Source organism: Oryx dammah, unplaced genomic scaffold, assembly GCF_014754425.2.
Source record: "Oryx dammah isolate SB20612 unplaced genomic scaffold, SCBI_Odam_1.1 HiC_scaffold_25, whole genome shotgun sequence".
NCBI classification, from domain to species: Eukaryota; Metazoa; Chordata; class Mammalia; order Artiodactyla; family Bovidae; genus Oryx; species Oryx dammah.
Window position 1 is genome coordinate 93,797,255 of NW_024070209.1, and position 17,448 is coordinate 93,814,702.

General features: G+C 40.6%; 1 protein-coding gene across 5 annotated transcripts in view; it reads right to left on the minus strand.

Moving 5' to 3' along the window:
* Window positions 1–17,448, minus strand: part of DENND1A (DENN domain containing 1A) — a 539,914-nt gene that overhangs the window by 422,192 nt on the left and 100,274 nt on the right. The gene's annotated exons all lie outside the window — the stretch shown is intronic.

Here is a 17,448-nt window from a genome sequence, read left to right on the forward strand (position 1 = left end):
TTGCAGGGGATGGGATCCAGTTTCTCAGCCCAACAATATGCAGAGGACAAGCACACAAAATACCATCCCAGTGGACACAATAATGCAGCAACAACCAGAAGCTTCAGCCTCCCTTAGCTTTTATTATCATAATTTATGCATCCTTAGAGACCGGAATATAAAACAATGATTAATGCTGAGAAAGTCAGCAGCATCAAAGGTTGGAACTGACCACTGGCTTTAAGGAAGGAAACCATAATTCAGTTACACGAACATTTATCAACTCTATATTTTAAAAATCGATTGAAAAATGAAATCACTTACCAAGCTACCACAATCATAACTATTATCATCTTAATCCTTAAATGCTGTGGTTTCCTTTTATCTGGGTCTGTCTTTCTATAACCCTACATAGAATCTGGTTTTTTATACATCTGTACAGCACTTGATTTTATCAAACTAATATTTACAACCTATAAAGTCACTAGAGTAATAAAATTTAATAAGAGCAATAATTTGAGCTATTAAAGAATGTCAGTATGACAGACATAACTATGCTAACATCAACATTATACAGTATACATAAGACAGATGTCACCATAATAAATATTAACAATATTGGAGATATATTTTCAATACAGTGGAAAAGGCCAGAGTACACAGTATACATCAGTAAAAATTACTTTAAAAAGCACAGGTTAGAAATAGATATAGGCTCCATATAAAGGGGTAAATTAGTAATCCCAGAAGTTTTGGTGATTGCATTGATGCCTAAGGGAGGTTCTAGGGCCTTGAACAGTGTAAGAAGTCAGCAAAGGCATAGACAGTAACATTTCTTGAAGAACTGGATATATCCCCTTTTAGCTGCCCTAACTTAAACACAGTGTTCCCTATACGTTATACTACACTGTGCTAGCGCTATAATAGTGGCTTTCAAACTTCTTTCTTTTACCCATAATCCATATAAGAAATATATTTTATCTCCAACTGGTAATACAGAACACCCACAAACCACAAGTTCCAGGAAACACTACTTTTCTTTGTTGCTTTGTTCAGACGCTAACTTGTGTCTGACTCTTTGAGACCCCATGGACGGGAACACACCAGGCTTCCCTGTCCTTCATTATCTCCTGGAGTTTGCTCAAACTCATGTCCATTGAGTCAGTGATGCCATTGAACCATCTCATCCGCTGTCACCCCCTTCTCCTCCTGCCCTCAATCTTTCCCAGCATCAGGGTCTTTTCTAAGGAATCAGCTCTTCACATCAGATGGCCAAAGTACTGGAGCTTCAACTTCAGCATCAGTCCTTCCAACGAATATTCAGGGTTGGCTTCCTTTAGGATTGATTGGTTTGATCTCCTTGCAGTCCAAGAGACTCTTCTGAAATGTCTTCTCTAGCACAACACTTTGAAAGCATCAATTCTTTGGCACTCAGCCTTCTGTATGGTCCAACTGTCACATCTGTACACGACTACTTGAAAAACCATAGCTGACTACACAGGCCTTTGTTGGCAAAGTGATGTCTCTGCTTGTTAATATGCTGTCTAGGTTTGTTATCACATTATTTTATCTGATAATAGCTATTCTATTCCATTTCACATTTTAAAATTCACTTCGTGGCCCACTAAATTGATTTCATTACCCACTAGTGGGCCATAACCTATAGTCTGAAAACCACTGGGAGGCCTTTCTTAATGCTTAGGGGGAAAAACAAGAAAGAAACTAATACCAGAAACCCATTATGTACCACATAATATGCAATAAGACATCATTTGTGTCCTAATTTAATTTTCACACCAACCCTATTAGGCAGGTAATGTTCATTGATTTCAACAAATATTCATCCCTTCAACAAATTTACTCAGTACTTATGTGTCGGGTACTGTGCTAAACTCTAGAAATACCTGAGCAGTGAGCAAAACATGCTGTCTATGACCATGAAAGAAAGATACTAAATGAGAGGTAAATACTATAAAGAAAAACCAGAACATGCTATGAGAGCACAGAATATACAGACCCAACTTACACTGAGAGATTATAAAAGGCTTCCTGAATATCACTGGAGCATAGACTTCAAGGAAGCAAACGAACTAGACAAAAGTAGGGAAAAGGAAAATGGTGTGGGAAGAGGGAACAGCAGTGACTGGAGGAAGTCCTGAGGCAGGAAAGAATTTGGGTTAAAAGAAGAAATAAAGAAGGCCAATGTAAGGATCACTGAGCACAAGACAAATGAAGCCAAGGAAAAAGTCTGCTGTCAAGCCATGCAGGATCTCACGGGGCACAGTAAGGACTTTAGACTTTATTCGGGGGTAAAAAGGAAGGCATTGACAATTTTCGAACAAGATGGAGTGGAAGGCAGGGAAGAGGATCAGATAGGGACAATGAACTAGAATAAGATAAAGCTGAATCTAAGTTTAGTTAGGTGGCCACAACAGCAGTCTGAGTCATACTTTTCTCACTTCAACACAGGTCATGGCAATGGAGGTGAAGAGAAGTTAGGAGACTTGAGATAAGAGTTAGAATTGAAGAGATAAGAGTGAGCCAGTGACTACAGAGAACAAGACAGAGAGACAAGGAGACAATGACTCCCAGGTTTCTGGTACAAACAACTCTAAAATGGGCAAGCTGTAGAATAAAAAATTTGGGTGGAAGATCCTAAGTTCACCTTGAGATGCCTATAAGGAGAAATTTAGGAACAGCCACGCAGCAGACAGGGAGTTATCACATACCTAATAAAAGTCAGAGACAGACTGGAATCCTGCCAAGACTACTGAACACTGAAATCAAAGCTCTTTCATAGCATTAAAATAAAGATGAGATTTATGATGATGACAATGATGAGTATGATTCACATCAGCTAGCAGTTACTGAACTTTGTTCTACATACTCACAACCACTCTACTGAAGCTGCTGAGGCCTAGAGGGAACTGTTCTGCAGAAGTTGACAAAGGGGCAACACCAAGACTGAAACTCAGATCTAGAAAGGCTCTGAAATTCTAAATCACAGTGTCTCTCCAGAATGGGGATATCAATATCTTCAGCTCCCAATCACCTGACACCAAGAGAATGAAAGTTCTTTGAAGACACAGCAGAGCTGATTCATCTTTGGGAACACTACCACAATGCCTCATTAGTGGTTTGCTGAATGCAATGTGAAGAAGTATGTACTCAACTTACTGTTAAATAAAATTTTTTTTTAGATTTGGAAAATCACCAACAGATTACATATTATTAACTTTTTTCCCCTAATGTATATAATTTAAACGCAAAAGGTGAAAGATGAAGTCGCTCAGTCATGTCCGACTCTTTGTGACCCCATGGACTATAACCTACCAGGCTCCTCCGTCCATGGGATTTTCCAGGCAAGAGTACTGGAGTGGGGTGCCATTTCCTACTCCAGGGGATCTTCCTGACCCAGGGATCAAACCAGGGTCTCCTGCATTGTAGACAGATACTTTACCGTTATTAACTTTTTTTCCTAATGCATATAATTTAAACCCAAAACTCTTAGTTAACTTTTGAAACTGTGAGGGTCACAAAATAAGTGAAAGATGTCAAAATGGCAATAATGCTCTTCCAGACAGTTACATATTCTATGCCACTTTTCCTGACACCAGCATGCCTGACAGTCTATATCTAAGGTAGCGCTAAATAAGCTATTTTGTTTTCAAAGTGAAGGTTTTAGCCAGCTACTCTAGAAGAAGAGTAAACAGTTAGAAAAGAAAACAAAACTCCTCTACTAACCAGAAGTTTGGCCTCTGGAGAAAAATGTTAACTTCACTGTGTGATACCAAATGTTAACTTCACTGTGCAGAGTGAAATTTCAGTTCAAGAACATTGGTATTACTTACACATCTTATATAAATCTTACTTACAACTAGAATGACTGAAATTAGTTCAAAGTTGATTTCATGGTATGTACTATAAGGAGACCTTCTAAGAAAGAAACCTTGGCTCCATTTACCCAATAAATGGTGAACAGCTTTTAAATGTGTAGGAGCATATTTACATCACTTCATAGACTCAAAGAAGCCACTGAGAGCAAGATGCACTAGTCTATGACTATGCTTGCCAAAAACAAATTTTTTTAAATTAAATTACAGTATAATGGCTTCAATTCAGTTCAGTTCAGTCGCTCAGTCATGTCCGACTCTTTGCAACCCCATGAATCACAGCACGCCAGGCCTCCCTGTCCATCACCAACTCTCGGAGTTCACTCAGATTCATGTCCATCAAGTCGGTGATGCCATCCAGCCATCTCATCCTGTCGTCCCCTTCTCCTCCTGCCCCCAATCCCTCCCAGCATCAGAGTCTTTTCCAATGAGTCAACTCTTCACATGAGGTGGCCAGAGTACTGGAGTTTCAGCTTTAGCATCATTCCTTCCAAAGAAATCCCAGGGTTGATCTCCTTTAGGATGGACTGGTTGGATCTCCTTGCAGTCCAAGGGACTCTCAAGAGTCTTCTCCAATACCACAGTTCAAAAGCATCAATTCTTTGGTGCTCAGCTTTCTTCACAGTCCAACTCTCACATCCATACATGACCACTGATTATTCAGTTCTTTAGAACAGATTTTTTTTCATCTAACACTACTGTACATACCTAATAAATTAAATATAAGCACAATAATGGTGGCTCAGACCGTAAAGAATCTGCCTGCAAAGCAGGAGACCCAAGTTTCATCCTCAGGTCGGAAAAATCCCCTGGAGAAGGAAATGGCAACCCACTTCAGTATTTTTGCCTGGAGAATCCCAAGGACAGAGGAGCCTGGGGGTTACAGTCCATGGGGTCGCAAAGAGTCAGACATGACTGAACAATTTCCAAACATAGTAACTTAATGGAAGTATTTCTAAAACTTCTTCACATTCAGAGAGCAACTCTTCTCAATCACTCTTCAACTCAAAATTCTCTTCTAACAATATCATCCCCTGTGCTACCAGTAACATTTGGTGATACAGCTTTTTTTTTTAATGTTCTACTATCACTTCCAAGATTTTTTCCCCAAGCTACTGATACTCATTCCACAATGAATGCTGACCTTATCGGAGGATCTCAATAGAAAGTTTTCAGATGAAAATCTAGATTTATATTCCTTTCTCAAACAGTTCTGAAATGTCAATAATTACAGGTGCCAAGTGGTATCAGGACTAAAAGCCAAGTTCTTCCATGCTTCAGCAATGACATCAAGACAGCTGCCTGGCTTGCACTGATTATAAGACCCCATCTATTGTAAGATACATTGTGATTTCAGACATTAAACTAAGGGAGAAAACGTGTCCCAGAAGTTATGGAATAAGGTAATCTGGCTCTAACTCTACAACATGGCACATTTATCACATCAAAGTCTCATCTGGAAAGGAAAACGCGATTGATTGTAATTTTGTACCCAACTATTCACTGCTCCTTCCTGGAGAGATTATACATCCCTGCCTATTGGTGTATGACTTGCAGTATGCCCTTCTCTATGGAAGTAGTGGCCAAAGAAACGTGAATGTGAGTGATCTGTGCCAATTCGCAGCCAAAGCTGTTCAGGCCATTATGTCTCCATTGTTTCTCTTTTCCTTTCACCATGAGAGAGGCATGTCTCAGTTGAGTGCTGCTCCTTCAGGCTGGGTCCCTGATTGAGATACAGAGCTGACCCCGGAGCAGAGCTACAACGAAAACACACTGTGGGAAAGTAATAAACTTGTTTTTCTCAGCCACAGAGATTTCTGGGGTCCTTTCTGTTAATTTAAGACAGAATAACCTAGGGAAAGTTTATTAGAACCGAATATTCCTGATATGAACTCTAACAACTTACTTCCAAATGGCAGGGCCACCAACACTACTCTAAGCCACCACATGCTCCCCTGTAACCTACTGTGTGGCACACACTTCCCCTTTGTCACGTACTTCTAGGCTACTGGTATCAAACCACTCCTCATACCACACTCCATGCTACTCTTGATTCTTTTGGCTTAAGTTTCTCAATACTAGTTCTCTTCTTTGCATTCTCATCTTGCTCCTCAGGCTTGATTCAAGATACCATTTTCCACTGAATCCCCAATGAATCTATTTCTGTTCTCTGCCATGGCCTGCCATCCCATCTGTCGTGTCCCAGAACCCACCAACTTTGGCACATATCCTGTGGACAACCATCTCACTCCATCAGATGTGAGTTTCAAACACAACTAGATTCTCGTAGTTGGAGGTCTATCAAGAAGTACTTTAAAAATCCTCTTTCAAACTGAACATGATCCAAAGCAATATGAAAATAAAACAGTTAAAACAATATAAAATATGACTCTAGAACTAATCATCTAAAGCTACCTTAAAGGTGGAAAATAACTTCTAAAATTCTAACAAATCCATAATTAATCACATAGTATGGAATGAAAATTATACACTGAGATTTAATAAGAAATCAAAATGTATAATGTATGGCAAATATTGTACTTGGAAAGTGTTTTTTCCATTGAAAAATAACTAAATACAACTAATTGTGTAGGTGGATTCACAACCAATTATTCATGCATACAAAACTAATTATAGGTTTCTACAGTCTACAGTACATATAAATACCCACAAAAGACTGATCCTATTTGAACTTGTTTCTCTGTCATTTAGATTTCCTGTGTACTTGCCATTTAACATCAAGGTACTTGTTACCCTCAAGTCCAAAGTCTGAAAGAGAAGGTGGACTAGAACAGGATTATTTACTGCCTCAAGGGAAAGATTCTGTTGTGATGTTGAACAAATTCATTAATGTATTCAAACATCTGTTGACTTAGAAGGAAAATGAGGGGAGTACCATCTTCTTCAAGGAATTAATGTTATGACTGTGAAACATAATAACTAACTTAAACCAGTGCCTGAATAAAGCACTCCATTTTTAAAAGCTAGCTGAATTTCCGTTCCAGTAAAGGAGAACTAGAATTTAGATCTATGTTTCTATTCAGAAAAAAATAGAACAGATGAATATAATATAAAAAAGAACAACCACTCAAAAGCATCAAAGAACTACCAAAAAGGTATCAAATTACATTGTGTCAAGATTCCAGAGATCCTTTAAAAAAGGTTTTTTTCCTACCTTTGGGGCCACAGTTCTCCTAAAGGTATGGGCTGATTTGAGGAAAGGTAGGTAAGAGGTTAAAAGGTGATCCAAGTTTTCAAATCACCAATAGGTTAACAGGATGAAACTGAAATTCAGGGCCAGTAAAAGGGAGATCAGGCTTCCCAGATGTCACTGGTCATAAGGAAAGCGCCTGCCAATGCAGGAAACATTAGAAACATGAGTTCAATCCCTGGGTCAGAAAGATTCCCTGGAGGAGGGCACAGCAACACACTCCAGTATTCTTGCCTGGGAAATCCCATGGACAGAGGGAGCCTGGTGGGCTATAGTCCATAGGGTCACAAAAGAGTCACACATGACTGAAGTGACTTACCACACACACAAAAGGGAGGTCACCTCAGGAAGCACCTCGGGCTTTCGGCAGGAACCCTGAATAATTATACTTCATGATAAAAATTCAGTTCAGCTCAGTTGCTCAGTCATATTCAACTCTTTGCAACCCCATGGACTGCAGCACGCCAGGTCTCCTTGTCCATCACCAACTCCCGGAGTTTGCTCAAACTCATGTCCATAGAGTCAGTGATGCCGTCCAACCATCTCATCCTCTGTCGTCCCCTTCTCCTGCCTTCAATCTTGCCCAGCATCAGGGTTTTTGCCAATGAGTCAATGATTCGCATCAGGTGGCCAAAGTAGTGCAGTTTCAGCTTCAATATCAGTCCTTCCAATGAATACCTAGGACTGATGTCCTTTAGGAGTGAATGGCTGGATCTCCTGGCAGTCAAAGGGACTCTCAAGAGTCTTCTCCAGCACCACACTTCAAAAGCATCACTTTTTTGACACTCAGCTTTCTTTATGGTCCAACTCTCACATCCATGCATAACTGGAAAAACCATAGCTTTAACTAGACGGACCTCTGTTGGCAAAGTAATGTCTCTGCTTTTTAATATGCTGTCGAGGTTGGTCATAGCTTTTCTTCCAAGGAGCATGCATCTTTTAATTTCATGCCTGCAGTCAACATCTGCAGTGATTTTGGAGCCCAAGAAAATGAAGTCTCTCACTGTTTCCATTGTTTCCCCATCTATTTGTCAAGAAGTCATGGGACCAGATGCCATGATCTTGGCTTTCTGAATGTTGATTTTTAAGCCACTTTTTCTGACTTCTCTTTCAGTTTCATCAAGAGGCTCTTTAGTTCTTCTTCACTTTCTGCCATAAGGGTGGTGTCATCTGCATATCTGAGGGTACTGATATTTCTTCTGGCAATCTTGATTCCAGCTTGTGCTTCATCCAGCCCAGCATTTCATATGATGTACACTGCATATAAGTTAAATAAGCAAGGTGACAATATACAGCCTTGACATATTCCTTTCCCCATTTGGAACCAGTCTGTTGTTCCATGTCCAGTTCTAACTGTTGCTTCTTGACCTGCATACAGATTTCTCAGGAGGCAGGTCAGGTGGTCTGTTTTTCCCATCCCTTGAAGAATTTTCCACAGTTTGTTGTGATTCACACAGTCAAAGGCTTTGGCGTAGTCAATAAAGCAGAAGTAGACATTATTGTGGAACTTTCTTGCTTTTTCAGTGATCCAATGGATGGTGGCAATTTGATCTCTGGATCCTTTGCCTTTTCTAAATCCAGCTTGTACATCTGGAATTTCACGGTTCATGTACTGTTGAAGCCTGGCTTGGAGAATTTTGAGCACTACTTTGCAACTGTGTGAGATGAGTGCAATTGTGCAGTAGTTTGAACATTCTTTGGCATTGCCCTTCTTTGGGAATGAAAACTGACCTCATTCAGTCTTATGGCCACTGCTGATTTTCCAGATTTGCTGGCATATTGAGAGCAGCAATTAAACAGCATCGTCTTTTAGGATTTGAAACAGCTCAGCTGGAATTCCATCACCTCCACTAGCTTTGTTCGTAGTGATGCTTCCTAAGGCCCACTTGACTTCGCATTCCAGGATGTCTGGCTCGAGGTGAGTGATCACACCATCGTGGTTATCTGGTTCATGAAGATCTTTTTTGTATAGTTCTTCTGTGTATTCTTGCCACCTCTTCTTAATATCTTCTGCTTCTGTTAGGTCCATGTCTTTTCTGTCTTTTACTGAGCCCATCTTTGCATGCAATGTTCCCTTGGTATCTCTAATTTCCTTGAAGAGATCTCTAGTCTTTCCCATTCTATTGTTTTCCTCTATTTCTTTCCATTGATCGCTGAGGAAGGCTTTCTTATCTCTCCTTGCTATTCTTTGGAACTCTGCATTCAGATGGGTATATCTTTCCTTTTCTCCTTTGCTTTTCACTTCTCTTCTTTTCTCAGCTATTTCTAAGGTCTTCTCAGACAACCATTTTGCCTTTTTGCATTTCTTTTTCTTGGGGATGGTCTTGATCACTGCCTCCTGTACAATACCACAAACCTGCATCCGTAGTTCTTCAGGCACTCTATCAAATCTAATCCCTTGACTCTATTTGTCACTTCCACCGTATAATCATAAGGAATTTGATTTAGGTCATACCTGAATGGTCTAGTGGTTTTCCCCACTTTTCTCAATTTAAGCCCAATACAAACAAGATGGTGGAGTAGAAGGACATGCACTCATCTTCTCCTGTAAGAATTCCAAAACTACAACTTGCTGCTGAACAACTGTCGACAGGAGAATGTTGGATTCCACCAAAGAAAGATACCCCACATCCAAGGGCAAAGGAGAAGCCCCTCCAAGATGGTAGGAGGGGCAAAATCATGTTTACTATCAAACCCCATACCCATCAGAGACGCTCAGCTCAAACAAAACCTTGTGTGCACCAGGAGATCCCACAGAGACTGAGCCAGACCTGCCATTGAGTGTTTGAGTGTCTCCTGTGGAGGTACGGGGTCAGCAGTGGCCTGCCACAGAGGAAGGGGGCTCTGGGTGCAGCAGACCTGGGGATGGCATAAGCCCTCTTGAAGGAGGTTGCCATTAACCCCACCACAGAGCCACCAGAACTTACACAGAACTGGGGAAAGACTCTTGGGGGGCACAAACAAAACCTTGTATGCATCAGAACCCAGGAGAAAGGAGCAGTGACCCCACAAGACACTAACCCAGACTCACCTGTGAGTGTCCAGGAGTCTCAGGCAGAAGTGTGAGTCAGCAGTGGCCTGCTATAGAGTCTGGGGCACTGAGTGTAGCAGTGAGAGCACAGGACCTTGTGAAGGAGGTCACCATTATCTTCATTGCTATTGCTATTGCTAAGTCACTTAAGTCATGTCTGACTCTGTGCGACCCCATAGATGGCAGCCCACCAGGATCCCCCATCCCTAGGATTCTCCAGGCAAGAACACTGGAGTGGGTTGCCATGTCCTTCTCCAATGCATGAAAGCAAAAGGTGAAAGTGAAGTCACTCAGTCGTGTCCAACTTAGTGACCCCATGGACTGCAGCCTACCAGGCTCCTCCATCCATGGGATTTTCCAGGCAAGAGTACTGGAGTGGGGTGCCATTGCCTTCTCCACTATAGTTTGGCCTCAGGTCAAACAACAGGGAGGGAACACAGCCTGGCCCATCAACAGAAAATTGGATTAAAGATTTACTGAGCATTTACTGAGCCTTTGACTGTGTGGATCACAATAAACTGTGGAAAATTCTTCAAGAAATGGGAATAGCAGACCACCTGACCTGCCTCCTGAGAAATCTGTATGCAGGTCAAGAAGCAACAGTTAAAACTGGGCATGGAACAACAGACTGGTTCCAAATAGGAAAAGGAGTACGTCAAAGCTGTATACTGTCACCCTGCTTATTTAACTTATATGTAGAGTATATCATGAGAAACGCTGGGCTAGATGTAGCACAAACTGGAATCAAGATTGCTGGGAGAAATATCAATATCCTCAGGTATGCAGATGACACCACTCTTATGGCAGAAAGTGAAGAGGAACTAAAAAGCCTCTTGATGAAAGTGAAAGAGGAGAGTGAAAAAGCTGGCTTAAAGCTCAACATTCAGAAAACTAAGATCATGGTATCTGATCCCATCCATTCATGGCAAATAGATGGGGAAACAATGGAAATGGTGAGAGATTTTATTTTTTTTGTACTCCAAAATCACTGCAGATGGTGACTGCAGTCATGAAATTAAAAGACACTTGCTCCTTGGAAGAAAACCTATGACAAATCTAGACAGCATATTAAAAAGCAGCGACATTATTTTGCCAACAAAGTTCTGTCTAGTCAAAGCTGTGGTTTTTCCAGTAGTCATGTATGGATGTGAGAATTGGACCGTAAAGAAAGCTGAGCACTGAAGAATTAATGCTTTTGAACTGTGGTGTTGGAGAAGACTCTTGAGAGTCCCTTGGACTGCCAGGAGATCCAGCCAGTCACTCCTAAAGGAAATCAGTCCTGAATATTCATTAGAAGGACTGATGCTGAAGCTGAAACTCCAATACTTCGGCGACCTGATGCAAGGAATTGATTCATGTGACAAGATCCTAATGCTGGGAAAGATTGAAGGTGGGAGGAGAAGGAAACAACAGAGGATTAGATGGATGGATGGCATCACTGACTCAATGGACATGAGTCTGAGCAAACTCCGGGAGTTGGTAATAGACAGGGAGGCCTGGCGTACTGCAGTCCATGTGGTTGCAGAGTCAGACACACAACTGAGCAACTGAACCGACTAACTGAACATGGCCCCACCCATCAGAACAAGACCCATTTTCCCCCTCAGTCAGTCTCTTCCATCAGGAATCTTCCATAAGCCTCTTATCCTTATCCATCAGAGGGCAGACAGAATGAAAACTACAATCACAGAAAACTAATGATAAAAATGAAAAGGAAATAATGATTCCTCAAAAACTGAAGCCCATCTTCAAATGATGTAAAATCTCTGACTGTCAAAGAAGGATGGGATGAAAGAACTGGAGATTGTTACTGCCGCAAACTAAACACTCTAAACACAGTGGCAACAGTGTCAGAGTTTATTTTTTTGGGCTCCAAAATCACTGCAGATGGTGACTGCAGCCATGAAATTAAGAGACACTTACTCTTTGGAAGGAAAGCTATGACCAACCTAGATAGCATACTGAAAAGCAGAGACATTATGTTGCCAACAAAGGTCCGTCTAGTCAAGGCTATGCTTTTTCAAGTAGTCATGTATGGATGTGAGAGTTGGACTGTGAAGAAAGCTGAGCACCAAAGAATTGATGATTTTGAACTGTGGTGTTGGAGAAGACTCTTGAGAGTCCCTTGGACTGCAAGGAGATCCAGCCAGTCCATTCTAAAGGAGATCAGCCCTGGGTGTTGTTTGGAAGGAATGATGCTAAAGCTGAAACTCCAGTACTTTGGCCATCTCATGTGAAGAGTTGACTCATTGGAAAAGACTCTGATGCTGGGAGGGGTTGGGGGCAGGAGGAGAAGAGGACGACAGAGGATGAGATGGCTGGATGGCATCACCGACTCGATGGACGTGAGTTTCAATGAACTCTGGGAGATGGTGATGGACAGGGAGGCCTGGCATGCTGCGATTCACGGGGTCACGAAGAGTCAGACACGACTGAGCGACTGAACTGAACTGAAACACTCTAAACTTTAAGCAGGACAAATACAACACAGTACAACTGGTGAAAACAGAAGATGAAGAGGAAATCCTTAAAACCAGCCAGAAAAAAAGAAAAATTACCAAAGGAACAACAGCAAGATTTATAACTGACTTTCCAGTAGAAGAAATGGAACCAAGAAGACAATGAGATAATACCATTAAGATTCTGGGAAAAAATAACGGCCAAACTAGATTCTTACACCCAATTAAAATATCTAACATGAAAGTGATAATCTGGGAAGCAGCAGCATGGTTTTTGAAACTCTAAATAATCATCCAAGTTACTCTCCCAGGATAAGGCCCTACACTGAAGGGAAATGGGCCTGAAATTAAAATGAATGGAAAAACTACAAGTTAAGTAAAATTAAATTCTCATATAAATGAGCAACAAAAACATGTTAAAGTAAGATCCAATAGGAAGTTACAACAACAAAAACCAGAATAAGATTCAGACTTATATTCCTACAGACAATGAAAGCATGTCAGAAAAACATGGCCACAAAATAATCAAAACTGTAATATTCTATTTCAAAAAAGTTAAAATATATTAAGAAAATTGTACAAGACATGAAAGAACAGAAGTCAGAACTGTAAGTGTAAAAAGAAGCAATGAACTCAGGAAAGAATCAGAATTAAAAGAAAAAAATCATTTCAGATATGAAAACTAATTAGAGGAAATATGGAAACAAACACATATAACACACACAGCCTGAAGAGAAACATAAGTGAGGGTAGCGAGGGCAAGGGCAGAGGGAGCCCAAAAGAAATGAAGAAATAGAAAGGATTCAAAATAAAATACCAAATTTTGAAGAGAGAGGCAAAGAAAATCAAACAGATAACATGAAGTGGAAGTCATTCAGTAGTGTCCAACTCTTTGTGACCCCAGGGACTATACAGTCCATGGAATTCTCCAGGTAAGAATACTGGAGTGGGTAGCCTTTCCCTTCTCCAGGGGATCTATCCAACCCAGGCATCGAACCCAGGTCTCCCACATTGTAGGCAGATTCTTCACCAGCTGAGCCACAAGAGAAGCCCATGAATACTGGAGTGGGTAGCCTGTTACTTCTCCAGCGCATCTTCACGACCCAGGAATCGAACCAGGGTCTCGTGCATTGCAGGTGGATTCTTTACCAGCTGAGCCATCAGGGAAGCTCCCAAACAAATACCCAATTAACAATAAAAAGAAAAAAGCAAGAGAAAATACACTAAAAAATACTTAATTCAAGAAAACTTGTTAAAATGTAAAAAAAAAAAAAGCTTTGAAATTACATATTGAATAAACACACCAAGTACCTCAGACTATTAACCAAGAACATCCAACACCAAGACAGTCTAGTAAAATTACTCGGCTTTGGACCAAGATGGAATAAATGTAATGACAGAATTTGCTTAAAGCCTGAACCAAGAACAAAAAACAAACCAAAAAGAAACAACAGTTATCAAGGCATTAGACATCAGGAAGTAAAGGATAGTAGTCCCAGAGAATGAGAGACAAATGAAGTAAGTCTATAGTTGCACCAACTTGCTGTCAAGTTTCCAGGAGGGTGAAGCCAGGAGAATCCCACCAGACTCTTTCAGTTGAAGCCACAGCTGAGGAAGTTGAGGAAAATCAAGGTGGCCAAAGTTAGCAGGGTAGAGGACTAAAGAGGAAAGAAATGCACAGAGCACTGTGGAAATTCTCAGAGAGCCCTTCTTAACTATTCAGGATAGTGCTGATCTACACATGCATGTGAGGAAATTATCTAAGGATGGGGGAAAATCATCCTAGAGGTTTAAAGGGAAGAATGCCCATACTTACACAAGGCCACAAACAGTAACTGTTCCTCCCAGCTAGACAGAAAAAACACTCATGATTCACTGGATACTACCTAGAGTACAAAGAAGGGTTTTACCTCAGTAGTGGGGAATAATTGGCCTCAGATTAAATGTTGCTTTTGGCACTAACAAATCTTAAAAGCAAGACTACAAAGTATCAAATTGTTTCCATCAACTATGATGCTGGGAAAGATTGAAGGCAGAAGGAAAAGGGGAGGACAGAGGATGAGATGCTTGGATGGCATCACTGACTCAATGGACATGAGTTTGAGCAAGCTCCAAGAGTTTGTGATGGACAGGGAAGCCAGGCATGCTGCAGCCCGTGGGGTCACAAAGAGTCAGACATAACTGAGTGACTTAAGTGAAATCAACTATGCATCAGAAAACTAGCTCAAGAATATTTACAGGAATACAAAAATATCCAGCATCCAGCAAGGTAAAATTCACTTTCTTTGGCATCCAATCAAAGGTTACCAAGTATACAAAGAAGCAGAAAAATACAAAGTAATTCATTATCCTGAAAATTGTTAAGAAACCACCATTTATCTTGCCTTTAATTATGAACAGAGACACAATGACCAAGTAGTATATATCTGTACAAGTATTCCTACTAATAAATTAATGGATCGCGGCAGTGAGTAACAACATCTGTTAACAAAAAGGGAGACAATTGGACATTCTGCATCTCCACATTAAAAAAAAAAAAATCACCAACACCTATGTCTTGACAAAGAGATCAAACATGATTCTAATCAAGCCTTCAGGCCCAGGAGCCAATTTGAAGAAAACACAAAGGAGAGAGGAACAAGTTAAAACACACCATGAGTGTGGAATCAGCAAAATACAGACTATGGGAAACTAACAGGTCACATGCCTGGTGTTCTTCAGTAGATAAATTTTAATAAAAAGAAAGGGATATAAGGTGAGCTTCCCTTGTGGCTCAGATGAGAAAGAATCTGCCTGCAAGGCAGGAGACCTGGATTGGATCCCTGGATTGGGATTTCCTGGAGAAGGGAATGGCTATCCACTCCAGGATTCTTGCTTGGAGAATTTCATGGACAGAGGAGCCTGGTGGGCTACAGTGCATGAGGTCACAAAGAGTTGGACACAATTGAGTGACTAACACTTTTCTAGTAATTTAAAGGGATCCATTTAAAAACTTTAAATGTATAAGACTAATTGCAGCACACCAGGCCTCCCTTTCCATCACCAACTCCCAGAGTTCACTCAAACTCAGTCCATCGAGTCGGTGATGCCATCCAGCCATCTCATCCTCTGTCGTCCCCTTCTCCTCCTGCCCCCAAATCCTCCTCGCATCAGAGTCTTCCCATGAGTCAACTCTTCACATGAGGTGGCCAAAGTACTGGAGTTTCAGCTTTAGCATCATTCCTTCCAAACAACACCCAGGGCTGATCTCCTTTAGAATGGACTGGCTGGATCTCCTTGCAGTCCAAGGGACTCTCAAGAGTCTTCTCCAACACCACAGTTCAAAAGCATCAATTCTTCAGCACTCAGCTTTCTTTATGGTCCAACTCTCACATTCATACACGACTACTGGAAAAAGCGTAGCCTTGACTACAGGGACCTTTGTTGGCAAAGTAATGTCTCTGCTTTTGAATATGCTATCTAAGTTGGTCATAACTTTCAGGGAGGCCTGGCATGCTGCAATTCACGGGGTCACAAAGAGTTGGACATGACTGAGCAACTGAACTGAACTGAAACTATACTGCCTAAGAAGGCATACCTGAGTGATAAAATTATGAAGAAACACAAGAAAGTGATTACTATAAAGTTAGGACAGTTATTTTAAGGGAGGAGACAGTTAAGATTGAGATGGGCCATGTGGAACATCATTTCAACAATTAAAAAGGAATGCAGTGGTGATATGTTCCATAACATTGATGAACCTTGAAAACTGTATGCTAAGTAAAAGAAACCAGATGCAAAAAGCCACATCCTGTATGATTTCTTATATGAAATTTTCAGAATAGGCAAATCAATTCAAACAAAAGTAAATTTATGGTTGCCAGGGGAATAGGCTTCCCCAATGGCTCATGCAGTAAAGAGTCTGTCTGCAATGCAGGAGATGCAAGAGACACGGGTTCAATCCCTGGGTTGGGAAGATCCCCTGGAGAAGGAAATGGCAACCCACTCCAGTATTCTTGCCTGTAAAATCCAAAGGACAGAGGTGTCTGGTGGGCTACAGTCCATGGGGTTGCAGAGTCAGACATGACTGAACAACTGACACAGAGGGGATGAGGAGAAAGGGGAATGACTGCTAATCGGCATGGGGTTCCTTCTTAAGGGTGATAAAAATGTTCTAGAATTAGACAGTAGTGATGATTGCACAACCTTGTGAATGCCCTCCCCTCCATAGGACGCTTTAAATGGTGAATTTCATGGTATGTGAATAAAACTTTCAATTTAAAAATACAAGATGAAGTAAACTTAAGGCAAAAATCATTACTAGATATAAAAATGGTCCTTTCATGATGATAAAAAGTTTAATTTATGAGGAAGAAATAATTTTCAATTAGTACGCACCCCTAATAATACCACCCAGAATGTACAAAGCAAAAACCAACAGAACTATATACAAGGATAAATGAAAAAAACAAAATCATATTCTATGATCTGGTTTATACACATTTCTTCTGCAACTAAAACAACAAGAAAACAAAAAGTTAGTAAGGGCATAGATGAATTGAAAAACTCTTGACTTAGTTGACATAGAACACTGCAACCACAACTGCACAATACAGATATTCTAAAGGACACATGGAACATTTACCAAAAAATGACCAAATTCTGGGCCATAAACCAAGTCACAATAAATTTCACATGATTAAAATCATAAAGAAGAGGAGATCAGTAACATTTTTCTTAAAGGGCCACAGTTAATTATTTTAACTCATGGACTAAATGGCGTATATCATAACTATTCATTCTGCTGTTGTAGCAAGAAAGCAGTCATAGATAATACATAAACAAATGAGTATGGCTGTGTTCCAATAAAATGTCACTTATAAAAACAGATGTCTG